Here is a 12,968-nt window from a genome sequence, read left to right as displayed (position 1 = left end):
GCAGGCTCAGTACCATTTCTGCGCTTTCTCCTACAGTCTTCGCGAGCCAAACCAGTCACAGGCCACACCTAAGCGACAAATGGCTGCGCCCTCTGTGCTTCGTAGTTTTTTAAAACTACACGAAAGGAAAGGCCATATTGAAAAGGTTTGGATCCGTACAGAAGGGGATCTGGAGGAACAGAAGGGAGAGCGCTCTGGATGTGTGGTGTGAGGGGTAAAGAAGCGCGGCCAAAAAAAAAGGTTGTGGAGCAGACACTGGCAGTCACAGTCCACGGCAAAAGAAAGTCACTTGTATCAGAAGAATCGTGTGTATCCTGAATAGTCATAACCCACCAGACATTTGTTTTTGTGAATACTGTGATATAGGGATCAACTTTCTTTTTTTCCCGTACAGATAATTATCCCAACATCATTATTTAAAGTCGATGTTTTCCCAAGTGCTTCGTATTGCAATCTCTATCACAAATCAATTCTCTGTATCTAAATGGCGCTGACTCTGGACGCTGTTCTGTATCATCACTCTGTTGTTTATCCCTGGGCCAATACTCTTCTGTCTCAAGTATGGGAGCTTTCTAAGTCTTGAACTGTGATAAAGCAAGGCTTCCTACCATATTCTTTTTCTGTAGAGTAGCTTTGCTCTTTGGGGCCTTTATATTTTCATAGAACTTTTAAATCACCCTGTCAACGACTACCAAAAAAGGGTGACCAGGATTTGTATTGGGATTACATTGAACCTATAAACCATTGAAACAAGCAATGACATCTTTACAATACAAAGTCTTACAATCCATGAACATGGTGTATCACATTTACTTAGATCTTTTTTAATGTATCTGAATAAAATTTATGTTTCTTTTAGAGGTCTCGTGCATTTTTATTAGATTCATACCATGACACTTAAAACAATGCTTTTGTAAATGGTATTTTATAATTCATTGTTTAACTCTTTGTTGGTGACATAGAAAACTACAATTTACTCATATACAGATAAGCAATCTTGATGAGCTGTCTTATTAGTGCTAATAACTTTTGTATAGATTATTCTGTATTTTGACATAAACAGTCATATCATCCTTAAATAGTGAGTTTTCTCCATCCTTTTCAACTTTTAAACCTTTATTTTTCTTAGCTATTGCACAGGATGAGACATCAGTCAACTGTTGAAAGGATGTGATTATGCAGCATTTTTGTCTTCTTCCTGATTTCAAAGTTTCCCATTTAAGTATGATGTTTACCAAATATTTTTGTAAATTCACTTGATCAACTTAAGCAAATATACTTCTATTCCTAGTTTCCTAAGAGTTTTATCAGAGTGGGTGTTGAATTTTTTTAAATACTTTTTCTGCATCTACTAACCATAAGATTTTTCTTCCTTGATTTGTGACTGTTTAACCAGGCTTACATTGCAGGGATTAATGCAAATTGTTCATGATGTGCTAAACTTTTTATATACTGCTGGATTTGGTTTGCTGATATTTTGTTAGCATCTCTATTCGTGAGAAAGATTGGCTTATAATTTTCTTTTCTCGTGCTATGCTTATCAGATTTTGGTGGCTAAATTATGTGAGCATCATAAAATGAGCTGGGTGTTTGTATAAGACTAGAAGCATTTCTTCCCTGAATTTGTGGGAGAATATTCCTGATAAACTATTGGTCCTTCTTTAAGGAAGATTATTATTATTATTATTATTATTATTATTATTATTATTATTTATTATTATTATTATTATTTTATACTTGTTTATGGGGTAGAATTTGCTGTTTCAATACATGCATATATTGTATAATGATGCAATCAGAATAATTAGCCTATCTATCACCTAAACATTTATCATTTCTTTGTGGTTATAACATTCAAGATCCTCTGTTTTGGCTCTCTTGAAATATACAATACAATATTATTAGCTACTGTCACCATAGAGCAACAGAATTTATTCTTCCTAACTGTAACTTTGTCCCAATCTACCAACCTTTTCCTGTTCCCACCTCCCCCTCTCCCTGCCAAGGAAGATTTTTAGTAACTAAGGTCTGTTCAGATCTTCTACTTCTTGTGTATATTTTAACAGTTTTTTTTTTTTTTTTTTTTTTTTTTTAGGAATTTGTTATTTTTTAACTTTTTTTTTTTTTTTTTTTTTTTTTTTTAGGAATTTGTTATTTCATCTGTTTTCAAATGGATTGGCAAAAAGTTGTATGTAATATCCTCTTGTTATCTATTACTATCCACAGGTTTATAATGATGTCCCATTTTCATACTGATTATTTAATTTTGATTTCTTTCCTTTTATCTTGTTCAGTCTCACCAGGAGTTAGTAGTTTCAAAGAGCCAACTGTATGAGCCAAACTTCAAAAACTTTGATTTGTTGATCTTCTGCACCATTTGTACCGAACACGTTTTCTGTTTCAGTAGTTCTGCTCTTACCTTTATTTTTTCCCTCCTTCCTTTTTTCTTTTTGTTTATTTTGCTGTTCTTTTCCCAAACATGTTGACATAGATAGTTTTGTAATTTATACATTTAAGGCTATAAATTTAAGGCTATTATTTACACTTTTTCTGCATCCTGCATATTCAGACATGTATTATTTTCAGTAATTTTTTCATTGAAAGTACTTTATACTTTCATTTGCTACCAATAAAGGGGATGGGCAATTTAACTTTCTCTGATAAAAGGCAAAAGGTAAGAACCAAGAAATTTCCTTACTGGAGAAAGATTTTCACCAAATACAGTGAAATGTTCTTTTTAAAATAATGTCTCTAATAAATATAATAGGAACAATACAATTAGAAAGTCATAATTGTGCAACTCCTATGAAAATAATTAATTTAGGAAAGGACCATCATTCAGTGCCAAAAAAGAAACATTAGCTAAAAACATGTGAAATAGGAAGGAAACCAACACTTTGCCAAAGTATTGCCTCACAGAGTATTTGCTACCTGCAAAGGAAAAAGCATACCTTTCACCAGAGAGAATTGGCAGTCACCACTTTAAGCAAAGAAGCAAAATCTTAGATTAACTAATAAAAGTTCAAATTACTATTACATGCATCCTGATGTGATGCATTGTGAAATAAGCAGCTTTATTTATGAGGTATATGGGTCAATAGTGCTTAACCTGAATCTAACCAGGCCTTAGAAAAAACTTCTGGTTCATAAGAATAGTAGGGATAAAGGAACAGGTTAAAAACACCAAAATAAAACAATTAGACGTATCTGAAGTGTGGAATATTCTATAAGGCTATTGCTCAAGTGACTCCAAAAACTCAATGTCATGGGGAAAAAAGTGGGATACTGTATCAGAGAAAAAAGGCCAAACTAAAAAGATACCAATCAATTTTAACAGGCAAACATTGATTGTGTCCCGAGTTAAGTGAAAAAAAAAAGTGTGTGTGTGTGTGTGTGTGTGTGTGTGTGTGTGTGTAAGACTGTTGGGAAATTTTTAAATATTGACCCTGAGCTCAAAAAATGGTATAAAAACAATTTTTAACAGGAACTGGATATTAAATGATATTATGGAATGGTTTATTTTCTTAGGTGTAGAAATTTATTATTATTATATACAGGATGCATGGTAATATATTTAGGAGTAAAATGGCATGACGTGTTTAAATTCCGACATTCCAGAAATGAAGATAAACAAGTACATAGGAAAGGGTGATAATGTTTAATCTATTTTGTAGGAACATAGGTTGTTTGTTATTGTTTCAACATGTTGGAAAAAGAATTTCTAGTTTTAATTATTCTTATTTTCTTCTTTGTCCATATTTAAAATGCATTTCTTAATTTTCAAAAATATATAGCTGTCTAGCTAATTTTGCTTTAAATTCTAAACTACTGTATAAGTATCTGTACTCAGAAGACATGATAATGAGAATCCACATTTTTGATCAATGGTTGCCAGGGAATAGGGATATGGAAAGGGTTTTAACAAAAAAGGGGCAGAACAAAGGAATTTTCTTAGGTGATTGAACTGTTCTATATCCTAATGGTATGTAGTGTTTACATGACACTATGCTTTTGTCAAAATCTTAAAATGCTATTCATGAAAAAAATATAAATTTTACTATACATAAAATTTTAAAATAAAATAATAAAAAGTAAATACAGATAACCTACATGCCAAAAAATAAGAAGAAAAGAAAAATACTATGCATCCCTAGAATAAACTTGTTCAGTCACTGTGTATTACTCTTTTTACTAATACTGGATTCAATCTGCTAATATTTTGTAAGGAATTTTAGATCTGTGCTCAAGGAAGATATTGGCCTATATTTATCCTTTATTTTAACAATGTTTTTTTTTTTTTTTTTTTTTTTTACCGGTAAGGGGATCACAACCCTCGGCAGGGTGTTGTCTGCATCACGCTCAGCCAGTGAGCACACCAGCCATCCCTATATAGGATCTGAACCCGCGGCCTCGGTGCTACCAGCGCCACACTCTCCTGAGTGAACCACGGGTCCAGCCCTACAGTGTGTTTGTTTTTGGTGCCAGGATTATTCTGCCTTCACATAATGAGTCGAAAATCATTTTCTTTTCCTATATCTTCTGAAACAATTTGTCTAAGCTTAATATTATTTCCTCCTTAAATGTTTGTTAGTATTAACCAAAGACATAACTTGGGCTTAGAGTTTGCTTAGTGAGATGGTTTTAAATTAGAAATTCAATTTATAATACCTATTTAACTATTCAGATATATTCTATGTTTTCTTGAGTCAGTTTGGATGAATTATGTTTTTGAAGGGATTTACCCATTTCATCTAAGTTGTTAAATTTGTAAAATGTTTTCAGTAATATTCCTAGATAATTTGTGGGAGTTTTTCTCCATTTTTCTTAATTACTCTTGCTGGGCATATATCAATTTTGTTAACTTTTCCAAAGAACCCATAAGCAATGGGAATGAAACTTGCTAATGGGAAAGAAATCTTGGAGAGGGTGTGGTCCAGAGGTAATTGTATAAGAGAAACCTACAGCAGGGCAGTGAAACAAAAAGTGGCCCACCAGTGACAGAGAAACTAATGGTGGGTGCAGTAGAGGTGGAGCCCATCAGTAATGTATTAGTCTGTTTCTGTTGCTTATAACAAAATACCTGGAACTGGGTAATTTGTAAATAAACAATATTTATTGCTTACAGTTTCAGAGGCTGGGAAGTCCAAATTCTGAGGAACACAATTGGTAAGGGCCTTCTTTGGTGGTCACTTCAGCAACACAGGATATTACACTGAAAAAAAGACAGAAGCCGGAGAGAGGCTAACCTCCTCACCTCTCTCTTTTTTTTTTATTTTTATTTTTTATTTTATTTTTTATTTTTTCCTTTTTGTCTTTTTTGGTGTCCAGCAACGGATCGCAACCCTCAGTGTCGCGCCCGCACCGGACTGGGACCGGCAACGGGATCGCAACCCTCGGTGCCGTGCCAGCACCTCGCTCAGCCAGTGAGCGGGAACCGGTCTGTATGTGGGATCCGAACCCTCGGCGGGAGCGCCGCCGCACTCCCAAGCGGCGCACTATAGCAGTGCGCCACCGGGCCGGCCCTCACCTCTCTCTTTTTAAATCTCTCAGAACCATGCCCATGACCACCATTTAAGCATCAACTTATTAAACCATTTACTAGGGCATGGTCTTCACAATCCAATCACCTCTTCATGGCCCCATCTTTCGATTACCATAATAGGATTTCCCATTCTCTTAACACTGTCACAGTGGAGGTTACGTTTCTAATTCATGGACTTTGGGGAACACAATTCAGTACACGGGAAGCAAAGAACACTGAATTCACAGCCATTGGAACTCCGGCATGCCAATATGCTGGCATCCATACCATAGGGGAAAAAAAGCACACTAGAACAAGAAAGAGAAGTCCCTTCCTGATGCTATGACCATGTAATTTCTCTCCTATACCCTCCAATAGTAAAGGCTAAATAAGACTTGCCATGGTTAAACTCCAGTATCACTAAACAGGGCTTAGAAAGATAGATTTGGGTCTGAGAGGCAATATATTGATAACTGGTACAGATATAATAGGTGTTTTCTTATGTAACTAGTTTATTTACTTTATGTTCGTAACATTCGTTTCTTTGATATGTGTTGTCCTAAGCCATTTATTTTTTCTGTTGTTAGTATTTCATTGTATGAATCTGTGTTTTGTGCACTTCCACATTCAACACAATTGACAAGCCCTTCTTGATGGAGTTTGGATGTTTTGTCCCCTCCAAAACTCATGTGGAAATTTGATCCCCAATGTGGCAGTGTTGGAAACTGATTGAGTCATGGGGGCGGATCCCTTACGAGTGGATTAATGCTCTCCCTAGGGGAGGGGGGATTAATGAGTGAGTTCTTGCTCTATTAGTTCAAACGAGATCTTGTTTAAAGGACCCTGGCACCTCCTCTCTCTCTCTTGCTTCCTCTCACCATATGATCTGCTCATACCCACCAGCAGCCTGCCACTTTCCGTGCTGAGTAGTGGCAGTCTGAGGCCCATGTCAGATGCAGCTGTCCCAGAATTGTAAGCCAAATAAACCTCTTTTCTTTGTAAATCACCCAGTCTCGGGTATTTCTGTTATAGCAACACAAAATGGACTAATACAGAAAATTGGTACTGAGGAGTGGAGTGTTGCTAAACAGATACCTGAAAATGTGGATGCATCTTTGGTACTGGGTAATGGGCAAAGGTTGGAGGAGTTTGGAGGACTTAGAAGAAGAGAAAAAGATGAGGGAAAGTTTGGAATGTCTTAGAGACTTATGTGGTGGTGAGCAGAATGCTGGTAGAAATGTGGACAGTAAAGGCCATGAGGATGATGAGGTCTCAGACAGAAATGAGGAACTTATTGGGAACTGGACAAAAGATCACCCTTGCTACACCATAGCAAGGAACCTGGCTGCATTGTGTCCATGCCCTTGGACTTTGTGGAAGTTGGAACTTAAGAGCTGTGAACCAGAGCATTTGACCAAAGAAATTTCTAAGCAGCAAAGCATTCAAGACACTGCATGGCTACTTCTAACAGCCTACTCTGAGTTATGGCAGCAAAGGCATAACATAAAGCCATAATTTAAAAGGGAAGCAGAGCATAAAGATTTGGAAACTTTGCAGCCTGGCCATGTTGGTAAAGAAGCAGAGAGCCAGAGAACAATGCCAGGGTGAAGCAGATAAACTAGTCGCTAAAGACATTATCTTGGCAGTGAGGCATCCAGATGTTAATAGAGGAGAAAATGAGAGGAAAGCCCTGCAGGCATTTCAGAAGTTTGGAAGGGCACCCCACCTATCACAGACCCTGAGGCCTAAAAGGACTGAGTTATCCTGGAGGACAGACCTGGGGCACAGCTGCCCTCGAGATCCTGCTCCCAGCATCCCAGCTGCTCCAGCTGGTGCAGCCCCAAGTGTGGTTTGTGCAGCAGCCCTGGAGAGTAGAAGCCTGAAACCTTGGTGGCATCCACATTGTGTTAAGTCTGCAGGCTGGCAGGACATGAGAGCAGTGGAGGCATGGCAGCCTCCACCCAGATTCCAGAGATGTATGGAAAAGCCTGGGGGCCCAGGCAGAGACCTGCTGCAGGGGCAGAGCCAGCACAGAGGACATCTACTAAAGCAATGCCAAGCAGGAAAATGGGGTCAGAGCCCCCACAGAGAGCTGCCACACCAGGGAAATGTCTAGTACAGCCAATGCAGCAGGGCTGCCACCAGGATCCCAGAACTTCGGGGCCACTGATAACATGCAACGCAGGCCTGGAAAAGCCACAGGCATCAGCGTGGCCCACTGGGCTGTGCCTGGCAGAGCTGTGGGAACAAGGCTGCCTGATGCTTTGGGGGCCCAAATGCCCCATTGTGCCCAGGATGCAGGACTTGGAATCAAAAAAGATTATTTTGGAGCTTTAAGATTTAATGTCTGTCCTGCTGGGTTTCAGACTTATTTGGGGCCTGTTTTTCCTTTCTTCTGGCCTATTCCTCCCCTTTGGAATGGGGATGTGTACCCAATGTCTTTTCCACCACTGTATTTTGGCAGTAGATAAATTTGGTTTTGTTTTTCAGGTTCACAGCTGGAGGGACTTTTGCTTTTGGTCTCAGATGAGACTTTGGACTTTGGGCTTTAAAGTTGGTGATGGAGCAAGCTAAGACTTTTGGGACTGTTGGGATAGAATGACTGTATTTTGTATATGAGAGTGACATGAGTTTTGGGGAGGCCAGAAGCAGAATGATGGAGTTTGGATGTTTTGTCCCCTCCAAAACTCATGTGGAAATTTGATCCCCAATGTGGCAGTGTTGGAAACTGATTGAGTCATGGGGGCAGATCCCTCATGAATGGATTAGTGCTCTCCCAGGGCAGAGGGAGTAATGAGTGAGTTCTCGCTCTATTAGTTCCTGTGAGAGCTGGTTGTTTAAAGGACTCTGGCACCTCCTCTCTCTCTCTTGCTTCCTCTCACCATGTGATCTGCTCATACCCACCAGCAGCCTGCCACTTTCTGCCATGAGTAGTGACAGCCTGAGGCCTGTGCCAGATGCAGCTGTCTCAGAATTGTAAGCCAAATAAACCTCTCTTCTTTATAAATCACCCAGTCTCAGGTATTTCTTTTATAGCAACACAAAACGGACCAAAACACTTCTCCCGATTTTTTTTTTTTTGAGATACATGATGCCACCTTCTTTCTCTTTTTAATAGATGAACATTTTCTGTGACTTTGATTAAAATAAAATTTTTTATTAAAAAGAAACTTGAACCATTTCCACAGTTTGGGGAAGAAAACTATACACAGTTCTTCCTGTGTTTTTCCCTATTCCTCTCCAAAGAAAGAAGGGTGAGACAAAATACTTTGTGCATGACTGGTTTATGGCACTTCTTTTCTCTGTGTATGGCTTTTGCAAGATGAAGAACTTTGCTCTTCAAAATACATTTGGTATAGTCTTAATGTGTCCCCCAAAATTCATGTGTTGAGAACTTAATCCTCAATGCAATAGTGTTGGGAGGTGGGGCCTAATGGGAGATGTTCAGGTCATAAGAGCTTGATACCCATAAATGGATTAATGCTGCTGTAAAAAGGTTTTGCAGGAGGGGCTACACCATGTGATGAAGATGCAGAAAGAAGGCCTCCCAAGATGCTGACACCTTGATTTTTGTATTCTCAGCCTGCAACACTGTGACAAAATAATTTTCTGTTCTTCATAAGTTACCCAGTCTGAGGTATTTTGTTACAGCAGCACAAATGGACTAAGACAACACTGTTAAGAAAATGATACCACATGATCTCATTTATATGTGGAATTTTAAAAAGTTGAACTTATAGAAATAGAATGGTGGTTAAGGGGAAGGGGGAGAAGGTTGGGAAGATCTTGGTTAAAGGATACAAAATTTCAGTTAGACAGGAGAAATAAGTTCAAGAGATCTACTGTACAACATGGTGACTATAGTTAATGACAATGTATACTGAATAACTGCTAAGAGTAGATTTTAAATGGTCTTATCACAAAAAAATAAGTATATTAGATAATACATGTTAGTTTGATTTAGCCATCCCACAATGTATACAATATATCAAAACATCATGTTGTGTACCATAAATACATATAATTTTTATCTGTCAACTAAAACTAAGGAAATAATTTTTAAAAATAAAGTTGCAATAAACATCAAAGAAAAAAATGAAGAGGCATATTGAAAATTGGAGGAAAGGGCCGGCCCGGTGGCGCACTGGATAGTGCGCCGCTTGGGAAGCGCGGTGGCACTCCCGCCCGAGGGTTCGGATCCCACATACAGACCGGTTCCCGCTCACTGGCTGAGCGAGGCGCGGGAGCAACGCCGAGGTTTGCAATCCCGTTGCCGGTCCCCGGTCCGGTACGGGGGCAACACTGAGGGTTGCGATCCGTTGCCGGACACGGAAAAAAGACAAAAAAAAAAAAAAAAAAAGAAAATTGGAGGAAAATATTTGTATTGGTTATGTGAAACACATAACTGACAGTTTGTAGGAAGAATACATAATAAAGAAGTTTTCCATATCAGTTATAAGACAATCTCTTTTTTAAAAAACAGACAAATGAGTAAAATAAACACTGTACCAGTTAAGATATACCGATGGCAAATAACAAAAGAAAAGATGCCCTTCATTATTAGCCATTAAGAAATTAAAATTAAACCCAAGTCAAGATACTACTACACACTGACTACAATAGCTATAACGACAAAAACTGACAATACCAAGTCTTGGTAAAGATGTGAACCAACTGAAACTCTCATACACTGTTGGTAAGAGTGCCAAATGGTACAACTACTTTGAAGAACAGTTTGGCTATTTCCTATGTTAAATTAGCAATCCCACTCTTAAGTATTTACCTAAAAGAAAAAAAAAATCTTATTCATAATAGCCAAAAACCCAAATGCCTATCAACTGATAATTATATAAACATATTGTGGTTCATCCATATAATGAAATACCATTTAGTAACAAAAAGAATAAACTATTGATAGACGTGATATGGATGAAAGTCAGTTTCACTATGCTAAGTGAAAGAAGGCAGACTCAAAACGTTATGTACTATATCATTCTATTTTTAGGACATTATGGAAAAGGCAAAATTAGAAAGACAGGAAACTTATGAGTAGCTGCCTGGGCTAGCAGTGGGGAGGGAAGGGTTGACAATGGACAGTAAGAGGGATTTTAGGGGGGGTAATGTATAAAGTAAAGAATTTATCTTGTCTGAAGAGAGGTTCTACTTTTGCCCTCAACTCCTAGGAGGCAACCTCTAAGTCCCTGGAATGTCCTGATAACTGTTTGTTTACCTGAGGACCGTGGGCCATGCCAGATAGTCTATGCTAACAATCTGATTTATGCTGGGAAACGGCAGGTTTCAACTCGACCTCTACAGACTAAGATTAGCCATTTGGACAGTCAACCATGTCTGTGCAACTGAACCCCAATAAAAATCTCTGTATGCGAAGGGTATGCCAGACTTCCCTCAGTGGTATTATTCTGCATATTTTCAGAAATTGTTTCTGGAAGAAACAGGTGCTGACTGCATGAATCCACCAGGAGAGGACAACTGGAAGCTTATGCATTTCATCCCTCTACTGATTTTCTGTATCCTTTTGCTGTAATAGACTGTAACTGTGAGTATAATGGCTTTTCTGAATTTTGAGAGGCATTCTATCATGTTATTGAACCTGAGGATGGTCTTGGAGACCCCCTAACATTTAAGTTGGTGTTAGAAATGAGGATGATCTTGACTATCCCCAAATTTACAGTTGGTATCATTACTGACAGTGGTCTTGGGGACCTCTGAACTTGTAGTTGTGAGAGTGTCAGAAGTGACAGTGATCCTGGAGAAATCCGAACTACAGAACTGTTTTGTGTCTTGATCATGGTGGTGGTAACATGAGTCTATTTGTGAAAAGCTATAGAACTGTACACCAAATCAGTGAAATTTACTGCATGTAAACTAGAAAATAAAATTTAAAAAATACAAAACATTTTGTATAGTATAGTGTAGGTGGTAAGTTGAAGGTGATTTTTACTTGTCTGTTTTGTTTAAAATAAGCATATAATTTTATGATGAAAAAATAGAGACCACCATTTAAAATTAGAAGATATTTTCAAATCTTTACTCAATTTTTTTTTTTTTTTTTTTTTGGCAGCTGGCCAGTACAGGGATCGAACCCTGGACATTGGTGTTATTAGCACCACGCCCTAAACAACTGAGTGAACTGTCCAGCCCTCCAAAGATAAACTCATATAAGATTTGAAACATATACGAAAAGGAAAGTTAAGTTAGAAACAGAATCATTATAAACTGCATAAGGCCCCAGAAATTCTTTCGATTTTTCTGTACACTGAAAATTCATACGGTATCCAAACTTCTACTCTCCTGAGGCCTCCAACTCCTAACCCCACCAGCATCTCCTATCTCTGATACCCATAATGCCTCCATACTCTTGCACCTCACATTCGCCCCCATTCACAACTCCCCAGATACCTCTTTTCACGTGGATCCTGTGGCTCCTCAAACCCCGAAAACCAGAACTCCAGATGACTACGCCCATACCCTCACTGACCATTCCCTAAAGGCTAGTGGCTCTCCCAATGTCTCACGCAGGGCAGGGGACGCAATCGCGAACCGCGCTGTCACTGCCACAGGAAACGACCCTTCAGTCTCTCCCTTCTTTTCAACTCCCAACATATTCTCGTGAACATGGATGTGTTAAGGGCGCATCACCCCATACACCTCAGACGCCGCCTTCACCCCAACGAATATCCCTCACAAGTCAACCGCCACATCCCCAAGTGACAGATTCCAACGGCGGAGGATTCCAGAGCAGTTAACAGAAATCAACACCAACGCCTCCAATTCGAGCCCACCGAGGGCCCGCCCCCAACCTACAGGGACTGCGCACCCCGCTTCCGCTTCCGCTCACCGCCGGTTCTGCCTCTCCGGCTATTGCGCAGACTCAGTAGGAACTTGAAAGCGATGGAATCCCAGATTCTGTCCCTAGAGCTTTTAGCTTCCGGCTCTATGGAGAGCTCTTTTTGATAAAGTCCACAGGAAGTGGCCATCTTGAAAGAGCTGCTAACGGGTAGCGCGATGGTCAGTCTTTTGGCTGATGGGCCCCGCTGCCTCGCAGAGGAAAGAAACAACTGCAACCTGCCTTTTCCGGTTCTTGCAAAGGCACGTCAGCGCTAGCACTCACACCTGCCAAAAAGGTGTAAGCAGCGTAGCTCATGCTCAATAGCATTTCCGCGACCCCACCTGTCTTTGGTGAACCTTGAGCCCATGTAAGCCAATCAGGAGGTCAAACCTAAACTGTCGATGGTGTGCTTAATTGGTCTGATTGCCTGTAGTGGATTGAATTATTTTCCCCCAAAACACACTGGAGCTTGAATTGGGTCCCCCAAGTTTTATGTATGAGAAACGTGGTCCCCACTGTAACTATTCAGAGGGTGGGAAATACTATTGCAGTAATTGAAAGTTGGATCCTTGAAGAGGTGATTAGATTATAAGACCA

At 39.3% G+C, this 12,968-nt stretch overlaps 1 pseudogene; it reads left to right on the top strand.

The window, feature by feature from the left end:
- LOC103599539 overlaps positions 1–12,968 on the top strand; it is a 39,259-nt pseudogene that overhangs the window by 780 nt on the left and 25,511 nt on the right.

This window comes from Galeopterus variegatus, unplaced genomic scaffold (genome assembly GCF_000696425.1).
Source record: "Galeopterus variegatus unplaced genomic scaffold, G_variegatus-3.0.2 Scaffold2997, whole genome shotgun sequence".
NCBI classification, from domain to species: domain Eukaryota; kingdom Metazoa; phylum Chordata; class Mammalia; order Dermoptera; family Cynocephalidae; genus Galeopterus; species Galeopterus variegatus.
The sequence above is the reverse complement of the archived record's forward strand: the minus strand, read 5'-3'. Positions and strand labels throughout refer to the sequence as shown.